This window comes from Leptodactylus fuscus, chromosome 11 (genome assembly GCF_031893055.1).
Source record: "Leptodactylus fuscus isolate aLepFus1 chromosome 11, aLepFus1.hap2, whole genome shotgun sequence".
NCBI classification, from domain to species: Eukaryota; Metazoa; Chordata; class Amphibia; order Anura; family Leptodactylidae; genus Leptodactylus; species Leptodactylus fuscus.
This window is the reverse complement of record NC_134275.1, coordinates 50,700,662-50,715,417: the sequence shown is the minus strand read 5'-3', so window position 1 is coordinate 50,715,417 and position 14,756 is coordinate 50,700,662. Positions and strand designations below refer to the sequence as shown.

General features: G+C 47.2%; 2 non-coding genes across 2 annotated transcripts; both read left to right on the top strand.

Annotated features, from left to right (window-relative positions):
- Nucleotides 1-8,911: 8,911 nt before the first annotated feature.
- Nucleotides 8,912-8,983, top strand: TRNAE-CUC (transfer RNA glutamic acid (anticodon CUC)). The gene has a single exon. It is a non-coding gene; the product is annotated as a tRNA-Glu (tRNA).
- A 922-nt stretch (nucleotides 8,984-9,905) lies between these two features.
- Nucleotides 9,906-9,977, top strand: TRNAE-CUC (transfer RNA glutamic acid (anticodon CUC)). Its single transcript has one exon. It is a non-coding gene; the product is annotated as a tRNA-Glu (tRNA).
- The last annotated feature ends 4,779 nt before the right edge of the window (nucleotides 9,978-14,756 follow it).

Here is a 14,756-nt window from a genome sequence, read left to right as displayed (position 1 = left end):
GTATGGCAGCAAAATGCATCTTAAGGCTACAATTAACTGGAAGAGCGGCGAACACAAGAATATGGATTTCACTGGGGCTGCGATTAAATACGGTCCTCATAAGGCTGCGAAGCTGCACACGTGTTACCAAAAGACGTTCATGGGAAGATTTTCTTTTTAAAGCCGTAACCTGGAGACTTGAGGGTGAAAAGTTCAGAGATAAGACAAGAAAGAGCCAAAGAAACTCTGAAGGAGGACAAACAAGATTACATTAACTTAAAGGGAATGTGTCTCCAAAAAATTACATTGTTTTTAAAACAGGTTTTAGGTTTTTTTAAGATTTATTTTACATTCTTCAATTTTCACTCTGGCCACTAAACCTAATAATAGACTGATACTTGACAATTCTGTAGAGGTTTTCTTTGTAAAGGTCAACTCATTTACATCACAGTTAAGATTACAATAGAAGATAACACCTCTATTGTTGACATCACTGACCCATCACTACTGACAATAGATGATGTCACAGTTTATCCCCTCCCATTTGACAATTCTGTAGAGGTTTTCTTTGCAGAGGTCACCTCATGTACATCACAGTTAGGATTACAATAGATGATAACACCTCTATTGTTGACATCACTGACCCATCACTACTGACGATAGCTGACGTCACAGTTTAACCCCTCCCTCCTTCCTACATAGAGCACGGCTAGAAAACTTTCCCATTGAAGTCAATGAGTCGGCTCCAGGCTATTACTGCCTACGGCCATCAGACTGCTGTAAAGCATATTACCAAATGCTGTTAATAGAGCAGAGGAGAAGTTTTGGCCGGTAGGACCTTGGAAGGAAACTTATGGCAACCCAATGGCTGTACTGTATTCAACACATGGAGGGATATGGTGTATACTCAGCTAGCTAAAATGGTTACAGCTGTAGCAATCACAGCCGGGCCCCAGTGCGTGAGGAGCCCACGGTCCCTACTACTATATACAATAGGATTATATAGGATTATACACTGCACATTGCAGGGCTCGGTACAGATTGTGCAATGGGGTCCAGCACTGCATTTATACAACAGACATTGCGTAACATGGTGAAGACGTCTCCAAGACATGGAGGACTCAGAGCTCTAGCGTCTGGGCAAACACCTGTGATGAATACAGTCTGTATCCGAGCCACATGATACAACCTGCACCAAACACACATCAATCAGCTCACAACAAATCTTCCATCTGCAAACAACGGCATCATGAAGTGCGAGGATTTAGTGGCATCACCTCCTCACCTGCTGAAATCACCGGATTACATTAATGATTTTCCCAAAGGAAACAAAAATAACACGTCTGGGTAAAAAAAATATTCCAGCGACACGTATATAACACTTAAAGGGCCACTACATCTATTTATAAGATCACACCATGCCTTCATCTCATTAAAAGATATTCCTTCATCATATACTGCCCTTTACTGTTTTTGTACATACATTTACTAATTTGATATGATACGATATGTTGTTTTATACTCCAGTCAGATCCAGAGCAGCTACATTCACAATTCTGCTTAATTGACTATTTTTGTATCTTAAGTTATCATTTCTTCGACATCACTCACATCTACAATTCTACTGACTTCACTGATTTTATATCCTACTAGCCTCTGCCTGCGACTTCGTCTGCGGTTTGTTGGCGTCAATGATCCGCCTATATTCAGCAAATTGCCGCCATCCATGGTTCACCTACTCAAGCGTTTCAGCAGCTCTCAACCTGTTCTGCTGCTAAACTTGTATCTCACACTGTGCCTGTGATTGTTCCGGCATCTCAGCAGCTCGCTAGGACACCATATAATGAGCGTGTTTTTGGCATCGATGTACCGCCTGCTCCACTTGAGGAGAATTCTATGACTTCTGGCTTCCTTCATAGCTCTTGTTGTTTTAGAATTTTGCTGCAAATTAGATTTTCTTTTTCCAGGCATGTTTAAAAGTAGAAAACTCCCAATTTGGATTAAAGGGGTTTTCCCATCCAGTGTGTCAGCACTTCCTGGAGCAGATCAGATAATATGCAGATGCTTGTACACAATAGACTCAGTGTTATCTTTGTGTTTACATAGAGAGATAACAGACCTGGCTTTATCAGAACCTGAGATAAGCTGCTGCAAGAGCAGTGTAATATAGTATGTGAACATAAATTGATAACAGTCGTGAAGCCATGTCATTTACCGGGATAAAAAGTAGCCGATGTGTTAATCGAGGTTGCAATCTATCTGTGTGCCAAATTTCATTCAAATCCGTTCAGTCGTTTTTGCGTGAAAGAGTAACAAACATTCAAACACACAAACGTTCACATTTATAATAGTAGGATCATGTCTTCCTCTCCAGTCATCTTCAGAGCTGCATTCATAATTCTGATAACATACATAGATTTGGTATTTTATCATGTCTCTACTCCACTCACATTCAGTGCTGCATTCACAACTCTGCTAACTTGCACTGGTTTGTATTGTATCATGTCTTCTACTCTAGTCACATCCAGAGCTACATTCACTGTTCTGTTAACTTGACTGCTTTTGTATTTTGTACATTATTTCTTCTACTCCAGTCACATCCAGAGCTGCATTCATAAAGTTTCTGACTTGCAGAGATTCGGTATCATATCGAGTCTTCTACACTGGTCACATCACATATTATCACTTCCACTCTAGTCACATCCAGAGCTGCACTCACAATTCTGCATGACATGTCAGTACCAATGTAGTTAACGGTAGCTGGCATCCATCTACACAGGATGAGGGCAAGACGCTCCTTCATTCCCTGCCAGCAGAGCATAGCGGGTTTTTAGCCTTTACATTTGTCCATGAGTAAAATGCAACGTCCGGGCGCTGGCTGGTAACGAGACAGATTGGACTTGGCACTGATTAATACAGATTGGAGTTTTACAAAGTGAAGAATCAATGAATAAATATTAACTGTGAAATAAATGAATGTTAATCTAAGTCAATGCGACGCCCCGCCGACAGATCGATGAGGAGGAATATGGACGAGAGAAAATGGGATGTGACACGAGGAGGCTGAAGGAACGCGGGGTAAGAAGAAGCAGCCAGTGAGGGGGGACGGCTGTATCACTTGTAAGACCCTTCTCAGCTACCATAGTGGTCGCCCAGGAAGCTGCTGAGGGGCTCCTGGTGAGGGAGGGGCCAAATCCAGATCCCATCCCAGTCACTCAGTCCAGTATGGCAGCCAGCTCGGCAGTCGCTGTCCTCCTATCTAGTAAGGCAGAAGAGGAGACAAGCTGTACAGTCTTGTGGTCAGACGTAGTCGCTACTGTCAGGATCTCTTCCTCCGGGTGTTGTGGTCTTCAGGTTCTGCTGACTAGCTGTCTCTCTACTGTGAAGGCTGCTGCCAGGAATAGGGCTGCCATACAGCCAAAATGTGCGCCCCTTTCCTGGGTGTTTAATACAATTTTCTGCCATGGGGCCCCACAGAGTATAATACCACCCGGTGACTCCTCAAATAGTATAATGCTACCCAGTGGACCCTCACAGAGTATAATGCTACCCAGTGGACCCTCACAGAGTATAATGCTACCCAGTGGACCCTCAGAGTATAATGCTACCCAGTGGACCCTCACAGAGTATAATGCTCCCAGTGGACCCTCACAGAGTATAATACTACCCAGTGGACCCTCACAGAGTATAATGCTACCCAGTGGACCCTCACAGAGTATAATGCTACCCAGTGGACCCTCACAGAGTATAATGCTACCCAGTGGACCCTCACAGAGTATAATGCTACCCAGTGGACCCTCACAGAGTATAATACTACCCAGTGGACCCTCACAGAGTATAATGCTACCCAGTGGACCCTCACAGAGTATAATGCTACCCAGTGGACCCTCACAGAGTATAATGCTACCCAGTGGACCCTCACAGAGTATAATGCTACCCAGTGGACCCTCACAGAGTATAATACTACCCAGTGGACCCTCACAGAGTATAATGCTACCCAGTGGACCCTCACAGAGTATAATTCTACCCAGTGGACCCTCACATAGTATAATGCTACCCAGTGGACCCTCACAGAGTATAATACTACCCAGTGGACCCTCACAGAATATAATTGTCAGCAGTAGCCCCATATACATAGTATAATGCTACCCAGTGGACACTCACAGAGTATAATGTTACCCAATAAACCCTCACAGAGTATAATACTACCCAGTGGACCCTCACAGAGTATAATACTACCCAGTGGACCCTCACAGAATATAATTGTCAGCAGTAGCCCCATATACATAGTATAATGCTACCCAGTGGACACTCACAGAGTATAATGCTACCCAATAAACCCTCACAGAGTATAATACTACCCAGTGGACCCTCACAGAGTATAATACTACCCAGTGGACCCTCACAGAGTATAATGCTACCCAGTGGACCCTCACAGAGTATAATGCTACCCAGTGGACCCTCACAGAGTATAATGCTACCCAGTGGACCCTCACAGAGTATAATGCTACCCAGTGGACCCTCACAGAGTATAATGCTACCCAGTGGACCCTCACAGAGTATAATTCTCAGCAGTAGCCCCATATACATAGTATAATGCTACCCAGTGGACCCTCACAGAGTATAATGCTACCCAGTGGACCCTCACAGAGTATAATACTACCCAGTGGACCCTCACAGAGTATAATGCTACCTAGTGGACCCTCACACAGTATAATTCTACCCAGTGGACCCTCACATAGTATAATGCTACCCAGTGGACCCTCACAGAGTATAATACTACCCAGTGGACCCTCACAGAATATAATTGTCAGCAGTAGCCCCATATACATAGTATAATGCTACCCAGTGGACACTCACAGAGTATAATGCTACCCAATAAACCCTCACAGAGTATAATACTACCCAGTGGACCCTCACAGAGTATAATACTACCCAGTGGACCCTCACAGAATATAATTGTCAGCAGTAGCCCCATATGCATGGTATAATGCTACCCAGTGGACACTCACAGAGTATAATGCTACCCAATAAACCCTCACAGAGTATAATGCTACCCAATAAACCCTCACAGAGTATAATACTACCCAGTGGACCCTCACAGAGTATAATGCTACCCAGTGGACCCTCACAGAGTATAATGCTACCCAGTGGACCCTCACAGAGTATAATGCTACCCAGTGGACCCTCACAGAGTATAATGCTACCCAGTGGACCCTCACAGAGTATAATGCTACCCAGTGGACCCTCACAGAGTATAATTCTCAGCAGTAGCTCCATATACATAGTATAATGCTACCCAGTGGACCCTCACAGAGTATAATACTACCCAGTGGACCCTCACAGAGTATAATGCTACCCAGTGGACCCTCACAGAGTATAATTCTACCCAGTGGACCCTCACATAGTATAATGCTACCCAGTGGACCCCACGCAGTATAATTCTCTCAAGTAGCCCCATATACACAATATAATGCTCCCCAGTAAACCCCCACAGAGTATAATGCTTCCCAGTAGACACTCATACAGTATAATGCTTCCCAGTGGCCACTCACACAGTATAATGCTCCCCATTGACTCACACACACGCAACAAAAAGGGAACATGTAGGATTGGGTATATCAAACCCCAGATCACATCTTTAATTCAGATGTTACAAAGAAGCACCAAAGCCCCAAACTAATACAAACCACAGGATCAATTCAGACCCCAGACAAGACTGTGCATTTATTTTCTGCTCCTCACTACCTCGTCCTTATTGCCTCGGGCAGCGCCACATCCTCGTCCTCACTGATACACAGTCAGTTCTGCTGCTAAACTGGAGGACCAAGATGTCATCTCCGCTGAGGCTGCCATGTTCACATTTGCACTCGAGGCTCCATTGTGTATAGACAGTCACCAGTGATTTGTCGCACACACTAGTCGTGCAGTAAAGGATATACAAGCCCAACATGGCGCAGTTATACTGCTAGTGCCCTTTAAAGCTACAGTCACATATTTTCGGCTTTGTTCAGGTGACCTAGGCTTTCTTTTCACAGGAACCAGTTTGGCGACTTTCGGATTTGTCTTTTACAGTCAATTTGCTTTGAACATGGACAAAAGGGAATCAGGAAACAGGAAGAATGGCGGCTGGGGGTTATAAATAGTGCGGCCAATAATAGATTATTAGGTCGTAGATGAGGGAGGGAGAATATATGTCATGTGATCCGATATTATTATCTCTAGTCCTTCTCAAGGTCGTCCCTCTGACTACAAGATGGCGGAACCTTACTGTCATGTTTAGGCTACGGTGACCGCGTCCATTTTGCATCTATTCCGTGTCCACTTGTTGTGTGTTTCCTGTTTTTCATCCATTTTTACAGTCTGTTAGGATCCGGCCTGATAGTTCGATCTGTGAAAGAACAGAACACGCAACACAGACAGGATGGGAGACGAGGAGGACGGAGGTGTGAATACTAGGGTTGAGCATCTTGGGATTTCAGGATCGATTTTAAAATCCGATTTCCGATCATTTTCCAGCCAATCCCGAAATTTGCTCACTCGCCAATTGGGATCCGTTCTTTCCCGATCCCAATCGCTCAACCCTAGTGAATACGCTTCTATAGCAGATGGACTTTGCTCATTGCTGCCCTCTAGGGTAAATTTAAAAAATTAAAATTGAGTGCGCTGTAAATGATACTGATGAGCCGTCCATAGTATCCGACACCTGTGCTGCAGGATCTTCATTATGTACCAAGCACAGCACCTTACATTGTATACTTGCTGTTCTTGGTATTGCAGCCCAGTCCTCCTCACTTGAATGGGACTGAACTGCAAACAAGCCATATGACTAATGACCGTGCCATCACTGAAAGCCCCTGTTACTCTACATTTCTGCTATCCAACACACATAGGAGACACTTGTGAGATGGCAGTCAGCAGGTCGCCACTGCGGCGAAGTGCAGAACAGCAGGGACCTCAGCAGTGTCTGACCCAACAACAACAAGCACATAGTATGAATATGGATCTCTACGAAATGTACTTCTTTGCACCAGCCTGGTTGTGGAGGCTCTGCAGGCACCAGATGATGTATACGGTGACATATATACACGATGCACTGAGCCTCAGTGTCTGCAGCAGGCTGATTCATCATATACTATTTCCTATAGTCTGTGCAGCTGCAGGTTAATGTAATGCAGACTTTGGTGCCATCTTGTGGTGGACATGGGCATAGTACTGAGTTTTCATCTTTATTCACTTGGTGAAAGGGATTCTATCATTAGAATCCTTTTTTCTACAAAGACTACGTTGGAATAGCCTCAGCACAGGGCCTATTCCTGTCCATTTTGCGGCCTGGGGTCCATGGAGTTCACAAACACATCACGGATATCATCCATGTGCTACCCATGTTATTTGCTCACAGACCTGAACATGCAAAAGTTCATGTGCAAGTAGGCTAAGGCCTTATTCACACATCTACGAACGTGGAGATCATATATGACCAATTTATCAACAAGTCATGTGGGAATACATGGAGGAAGGGGGTAGCTGTCCTTCCCAGAAGTGGAGCCGTCCTGGTGGTCAAATCAGGAGACACAGGCAAGTATTGTGATAAAAGTATATCAGCATATGTAAGCAAAAAGAGTTTTGCACCCATCTAAAGGGAGCGTGTGACCAAACCCATATTTGCATATTGGCAAAACGGGGCTATCTCGGCAACGGAGGAACCAATGGATAAGGGGAAATCACTGTTTGATTCAGGGGACCCTGACCTATCTGTCTGCTGGGCTGGGTTGATATAATATGGACCCATTATTAGCTAGCCCTTTCGACGTGACTTTTCCAGAGCCTTGTCAGTGGACGTGCTCTTGGATCCCACAAATGAATTTGTCTTCTCCCTGGTGGTCTAGTGGCTAGGATTTGGCGCTCTCACTGCCGCGGCCTGAGTTCGATTCCCGTCAGGGAAGCCCATCCTTTAATCATCTCAGACTGTTAAGGAACTTGGACGCTCAATCATAAGCTGTACGTACTAAACGAAAGAAAAGGGAAGGACGTCTGGCACATCCGTACCTCCTTCCCTTAGCTACCATAGCTGGTCCTCAATTCTAAGCCTTTGAGAAGGATGTGTCTCTTTTCCAGGACGTTCATGCCTCGCTGGGTGTCGTCTTTAGGGGGAAATTTAAAAAAAACACATTATGGTTTCTCTTAATGGCCAACTGCTTTTAGTTGATGGCATTTGAACCATCCGTTTTGTTCACCTCTGCGCCCATCAAGGACAACCCTTCCCTGGTGGTCTAGTGGCTAGGATTTGGCGCTCTCACCGCCGCGGCCTGTGTTTGATTCCCGATCAGGGAAAAAGGTAGCTTTCTTTTCTCGCCGGCTTTGTAGACCAACACTCAGTTCCGCACTTGTTGATGTTGCCTGGTTGCTATCAACATGCACTTTTAGGATAACCATATTGAAACTGGTGCACGAGAGAGATATACTGTGGCTCCGCCCTCCTTGCTCCAAAGAGATCGTTTGCATATTGACAAAAACAGGGCGGTGGAGGAACCAATTGACAAGGGGAAATCACTGTTTGATGCAGGGGACCCTGACCTATCTGTCTGCGGGGCTGGGTTGATATAAAAAGGACTCATTATTAGCAAGCCCTTTTGACGTGACGTTTTCCTGAGCCTTTTCAGTGGACATGCTCTTGGATCCCACAAACAAACTTGTCTTATCCCTGGTGGTCTAGTGGCTAGGATTCGGCGCTCTCACCGCCGCGGCCTGGGTTGGATTCCCGGTCAGGAAAGCTCATTCTTTAATCTCAGACGCTAGACCATAAGCTGGGTGTCGTCTTTAGGGGTAATTTAAAAAAACATTATGGTTTCTCTTAATGTCCAATTGCTTTTAGTTGATAGCATTCGGACCCTCCGTTTTCTTCACTCCTGCACCTACCAAAGACAGCCCTTCCCTGGTGGCCTAGTGGTTAGGATTCGGCGCTCTCACCGCCGCGGCCTGGGTTCGATTCCCGGTCAGGGAAAAAGGAAGCTTTCTTTTCTCGCCCGCTTTGTAGACCAACACTCAGTTCCGCACCTGTTGATGTTGCCTGGTTGCTATCACGATGCGCTTTAAGGATAACCATATTGAAACTGGTGCAAGAGAGAGATATACTGTGGCTCCGCCCTCCTTGCTCCAAAGAGCTCGTTTGCATATTGACAAAAACGGGGCAGTGGAGGAACCAATTGATAAGGGGAAATCACTGTTTGATGCAGGGGACCCTGACCTATCTGTCTGCGGGGCTGGGTTGATATAAAAAAGACCCATTATTAGCAAGCCCTTTCGAAGTGACTTTTTCAGTGGACATGCTTTTGGATCCCACAGGTTAACCTGTCTTCTCCCTGGTGGTCTAGTGGCTAGTATTTAGCGCTCTCACCGCTGCAGCCTGGGTTCAATTCCTGGTCAGAGAAGCCCATCCTTTAATCATCTCAGACTGTTAAGGAACTCGACGCTTGACCATAAGCTGGGTGTCGTCTTTAGGGGGAAATTAAAAAAACATTATGGTTTCTCTTAATGGCCGATTGCTTTTAGTTGACGGCATTCAGACCCTCCGTTTTCTTTACCTCTGCACCAACAAATGACAACCCCTCCCTGGTAGTCTAGTGGCTAGGATTCAGCACTCTCACTGCCACGCTCAACCGTAAGCTGTACGTACTAAACGAAAGAAAAGGGAAGGACGTCTGGCGCATCCGTACCTCCTTCCCTTAGCTCCCATAGCTGGTCCTCGATTCTAAGCCTTTGAGAAGGATGTGTTTCTTTTCCAGGACGTTCATGCCTAGGGGGAAATTGAAAAAAAAACAAAAAACATTATGGTTTCTCCTAAAGGCTTAATGGCCGATTGATTTTAGTTGATGGCATTTGGACCCTCCGTTTTGTTCACCTCTGCACCCACCAAAGACAACCCCTCCCTGGTGGTCTAGTGGTTAGGATTCGGCGCTCTCACCGCCGCGGCCCGGGTTCGATTCCCGGTCAGGGAAAAAGGTAGCTTTCTTTTCTCGCCCGCTTTGAGGGAAAACACTCAGTTCCGCACCTGTTGATGTTGCCTGGTTGCTATCAAGATGCGCTTTTAGGATAACCATATTGAAACTGGTGCAAGAGAGAGATATACTGTGGCACTTGATAAGGGGAAATCACTGTTTGATGCAGGGGACTCTAACCTATCTGTCTGCGCGGCTGGGTTGATATGCTGGTTCTGGTGACACTCCCTTTAAAAAGGTCTTTTGTAGAGATGAGCGAACACTAAAATGTTCGAGGTTCGAAATTCGATTCGAACAGCCGCTCAATGTTCGTGTGTTCGAACGGGTTTCGAACCCCATTATAGTCTATGGGGAACAGATACTCGTTAAGGGGGAAACCCAAATCCGTGTCTGGAGGGTCACCAAGTCCACTATGACACCCCAGGAAATGATGCCAACACCTCTGGAATGACACTGGGACAGCAGGGGAAGCATGTCTGGGGGCATCTAACACACCAAAGACCCTCTATTACCCCAACATCACAGCCTAACAACTACACACTTTACACACTCAATACCACCTCTCTGACAGTAGGAAAACACCTTGAAACATGTGTATTTGGCACTTGCAGTGAGGAGAGCTTGTCACCAGCAGTGAATTTGGCCCTTGTAGTAAGTTGAGGTTGGCACCAACATTTGTTTTGAAAATCAGGGTGGATTGAGCCTCTAACCAGCAGAGTTTGGGCAAATTCATGGTGGAGGGAGCCTCTAAAAACCCCAGTTTGGACCAATTCATGGTGGAGGGAGCCTCTAACCAGCCCAGTTTGGGCAAATTCATGGTGGAGGGAGCCTCTAAAAAACCCAGTTTGGACCAATTCATGGTGGAGGGAGCCTCTAACCAGCCCAGTTTGGGCAAATTCATGGTGGAGGGAGCCTCTAACCAGCCCAGTTTGGACCAATTAATGGTGGAGGGAGCCTCTAACCACCCCAGTTTGGACCAATTCATGGTGGAGGGAGCCTCTAAACAGCCCAGTTTGGGCAAATTCATGGTGGAGGGAGCCTCTAAAAAACCCAGTTTGGACCAATTCATGGTGGAGGGAGCCTCTAACCAGCCCAGTTTGGACCAATTAATGGTGGAGGGAGCCTCTAAACAGCCAAGTTTGGACCAATTCATGGTGGAGGGAGCCTCTAAAAACCCCAGTTTGGACCAATTCATGGTGGAGGGAGCCTCTAACCAGCCCAGTTTGGGCAAATTCATGGTGGAGGGAGCCTCTAAACAGCCCAGTTTGGGCAAATTCATGGTGGAGGGAGCCTCTAACCAGCCCAGTTTGGACCAATTAATGGTGGAGGGAGCCTCTAACCAGCCCAGTTTGGACCAATTAATGGTGGAGGGAGCCTCTAACCAGCCCAGTTTGGACCAATTAATGGTGGAGGGAGCCTCTAACCACCCCAGTTTGGACCAATTCATGGTGGAGGGAGCCTCTAACCAGCCCAGTTTGGACCAATTCATGGTGGAGGGAGCCTCTAAAAAACCCAGTTTGGACCAATTCATGGTGGAGGGAGCCTCTAAACAGCCCAGTTTGGGCAAAGTCATGGTGGAGGGAGCCTCTAAAAAACCCAGTTTGGACCAATTCATGGTGGAGGGAGCCTCTAACCAGCCCAGTTTGGACCAATTAATGGTGGAGGGAGCCTCTAAACAGCCAAGTTTGGACCAATTCATGGTGGAGGGAGCCTCTAAAAACCCCAGTTTGGACCAATTCATGGTGGAGGGAGCCTCTAACCAGCCCAGTTTGGACCAATTAATGGTGGAGGGAGCCTCTAACCAGCCCAGTTTGGACCAATTAATGGTGGAGGGAGCCTCTAACCACCCCAGTTTGGACCAATTCATGGTGGAGGGAGCCTCTAAACAGCCAAGTTTGGACCAATTCATGGTGAAGGGAGCCTCTAAAAACCCGTTTGGACCAATTCATGGTGGAGGGAGCCTCTAACCAGCCCAGTTTGGGCAAATTCATGGTGGAGGGAGCCTCTAAACAGCCCAGTTTGGGCAAATTCATGGTGGAGGGAGCCTCTAACCAGCCCAGTTTGGACCAATTAATGGTGGAGGGAGCCTCTAACCAGCCCAGTTTGGACCAATTAATGGTGGAGGGAGCCTCTAACCACCCCAGTTTGGACCAATTCATGGTGGAGGGAGCCTCTAAACAGCCAAGTTTGGACCAATTCATGGTGGAGGGAGCCTCTAAAAACCCCAGTTTGGACCAATTCATGGTGGAGGGAGCCTCTAACCAGCCCAGTTTGGGCAAATTCATGGTGGAGGGAGCCTCTAAACAGCCCAGTTTGGGCAAATTCATGGTGGAGGGAGCCTCTAAAAAACCCAGTTTGGACCAATTCATGGTGGAGGGAGCCTCTAACCAGCCCAGTTTGGGCAAATTCATGGTGGAGGGAGCCTCTAACCAGCCCAGTTTGGACCAATTAATGGTGGAGGGAGCCTCTAACCAGCCCAGTTTGGACCAATTAATGGTGGAGGGAGCCTCTAACCACCCCAGTTTGGACCAATTCATGGTGGAGGGAGCCTCTAAACAGCCAAGTTTGGACCAATTCATGGTGGAGGGAGCCTCTAAAAACCCCAGTTTGGACCAATTCATGGTGGAGGGAGCCTTTAACCAGCCCAGTTTGGGCAAATTCATGGTGGAGGGAGCCTCTAAACAGCCCAGTTTGGGCAAATTCATGGTGGAGGGAGCCTCTAAAAAACCCAGTTTGGACCAATTCATGGTGGAGGGAGCCTCTAAACAGCCAAGTTTGGACCAATTCATGGTGAAGGGAGCCTCTAAAAACCCGTTTGGACCAATTCATGGTGGAGGGAGCCTCTAACCAGCCCAGTTTGGGCAAATTCATGGTGGAGGGAGCCTCTAAACAGCCCAGTTTGGGCAAATTCATGGTGGAGGGAGCCTCTAACCAGCCCAGTTTGGACCAATTAATGGTGGAGGGAGCCTCTAACCAGCCCAGTTTGGACCAATTAATGGTGGAGGGAGCCTCTAACCACCCCAGTTTGGACCAATTCATGGTGGAGGGAGCCTCTAAACAGCCAAGTTTGGACCAATTCATGGTGGAGGGAGCCTCTAAAAACCCCAGTTTGGACCAATTCATGGTGGAGGGAGCCTCTAACCAGCCCAGTTTGGACCAATTAATGGTGGAGGGAGCCTCTAAACAGCCAAGTTTTGGGAAATTCATGGTGGAGGGAGCCTCTAACCAGCCCAGTTTGGACCAATTCATGGTGGAGGGAGCCTCTAAACAGCCCAGTTTGGGCAAATTCATGGTGGAGGGAGCCTCTAAAAAACCCAGTTTGGACCAATTCATGGTGGAGGGAGCCTCTAACCAGCCCAGTTTGGACCAATTAATGGTGGAGGGAGCCTCTAACCAGCCCAGTTTGGACCAATTAATGGTGGAGGGAGCCTCTAACCACCCCAGTTTGGACCAATTCATGGTGGAGGGAGCCTCTAAACAGCCAAGTTTGGACCAATTCATGGTGGAGGGAGCCTCTAAAAACCCCAGTTTGGACCAATTCATGGTGGAGGGAGCCTCTAACCAGCCCAGTTTGGGCAAATTCATGGTGGAGGGAGCCTCTAAACAGCCCAGTTTGGGCAAATTCATGGTGGAGGGAGCCTCTAAAAAACCCAGTTTGGACCAATTCATGGTGGAGGGAGCCTCTAACCAGCCCAGTTTGGACCAATTAATGGTGGAGGGAGCCTCTAAACAGCCAAGTTTGGACCAATTCATGGTGGAGGGAGCCTCTAAAAACCCCAGTTTGGACCAATTCATGGTGGAGGGAGCCTCTAACCAGCCCAGTTTGGACCAATTAATGGTGGAGGGAGCCTCTAACCAGCCCAGTTTGGACCAATTAATGGTGGAGGGAGCCTCTAACCACCCCAGTTTGGACCAATTCATGGTGGAGGGAGCCTCTAAACAGCCAAGTTTGGACCAATTCATGGTGAAGGGAGCCTCTAAAAACCCGTTTGGACCAATTCATGGTGGAGGGAGCCTCTAACCAGCCCAGTTTGGGCAAATTCATGGTGGAGGGAGCCTCTAAACAGCCCAGTTTGGGCAAATTCATGGTGGAGGGAGCCTCTAACCAGCCCAGTTTGGACCAATTAATGGTGGAGGGAGCCTCTAACCAGCCCAGTTTGGACCAATTAATGGTGGAGGGAGCCTCTAACCACCCCAGTTTGGACCAATTCATGGTGGAGGGAGCCTCTAAACAGCCAAGTTTGGACCAATTCATGGTGGAGGGAGCCTCTAAAAACCCCAGTTTGGACCAATTCATGGTGGAGGGAGCCTCTAACCAGCCCAGTTTGGACCAATTAATGGTGGAGGGAGCCTCTAAACAGCCAAGTTTTGGGAAATTCATGGTGGAGGGAGCCTCTAACCAGCCCAGTTTGGACCAATTCATGGTGGAGGGAGCCTCTAAACAGCCCAGTTTGGGCAAATTCATGGTGGAGGGAGCCTCTAAAAAACCCAGTTTGGACCAATTCATGGTGGAGGGAGCCTCTAACCAGCCCAGTTTGGACCAATTAATGGTGGAGGGAGCCTCTAACCAGCCCAGTTTGGACCAATTAATGGTGGAGGGAGCCTCTAACCACCCCAGTTTGGACCAATTCATGGTGGAGGGAGCCTCTAAACAGCCAAGTTTGGACCAATTCATGGTGGAGGGAGCCTCTAAAAACCCCAGTTTGGACCAATTCATGGTGGAGGGAGCCTCTAACCAGCCCAGTTTGGGCAAATTCATGGTGGAGGGAGCCTCTAAAC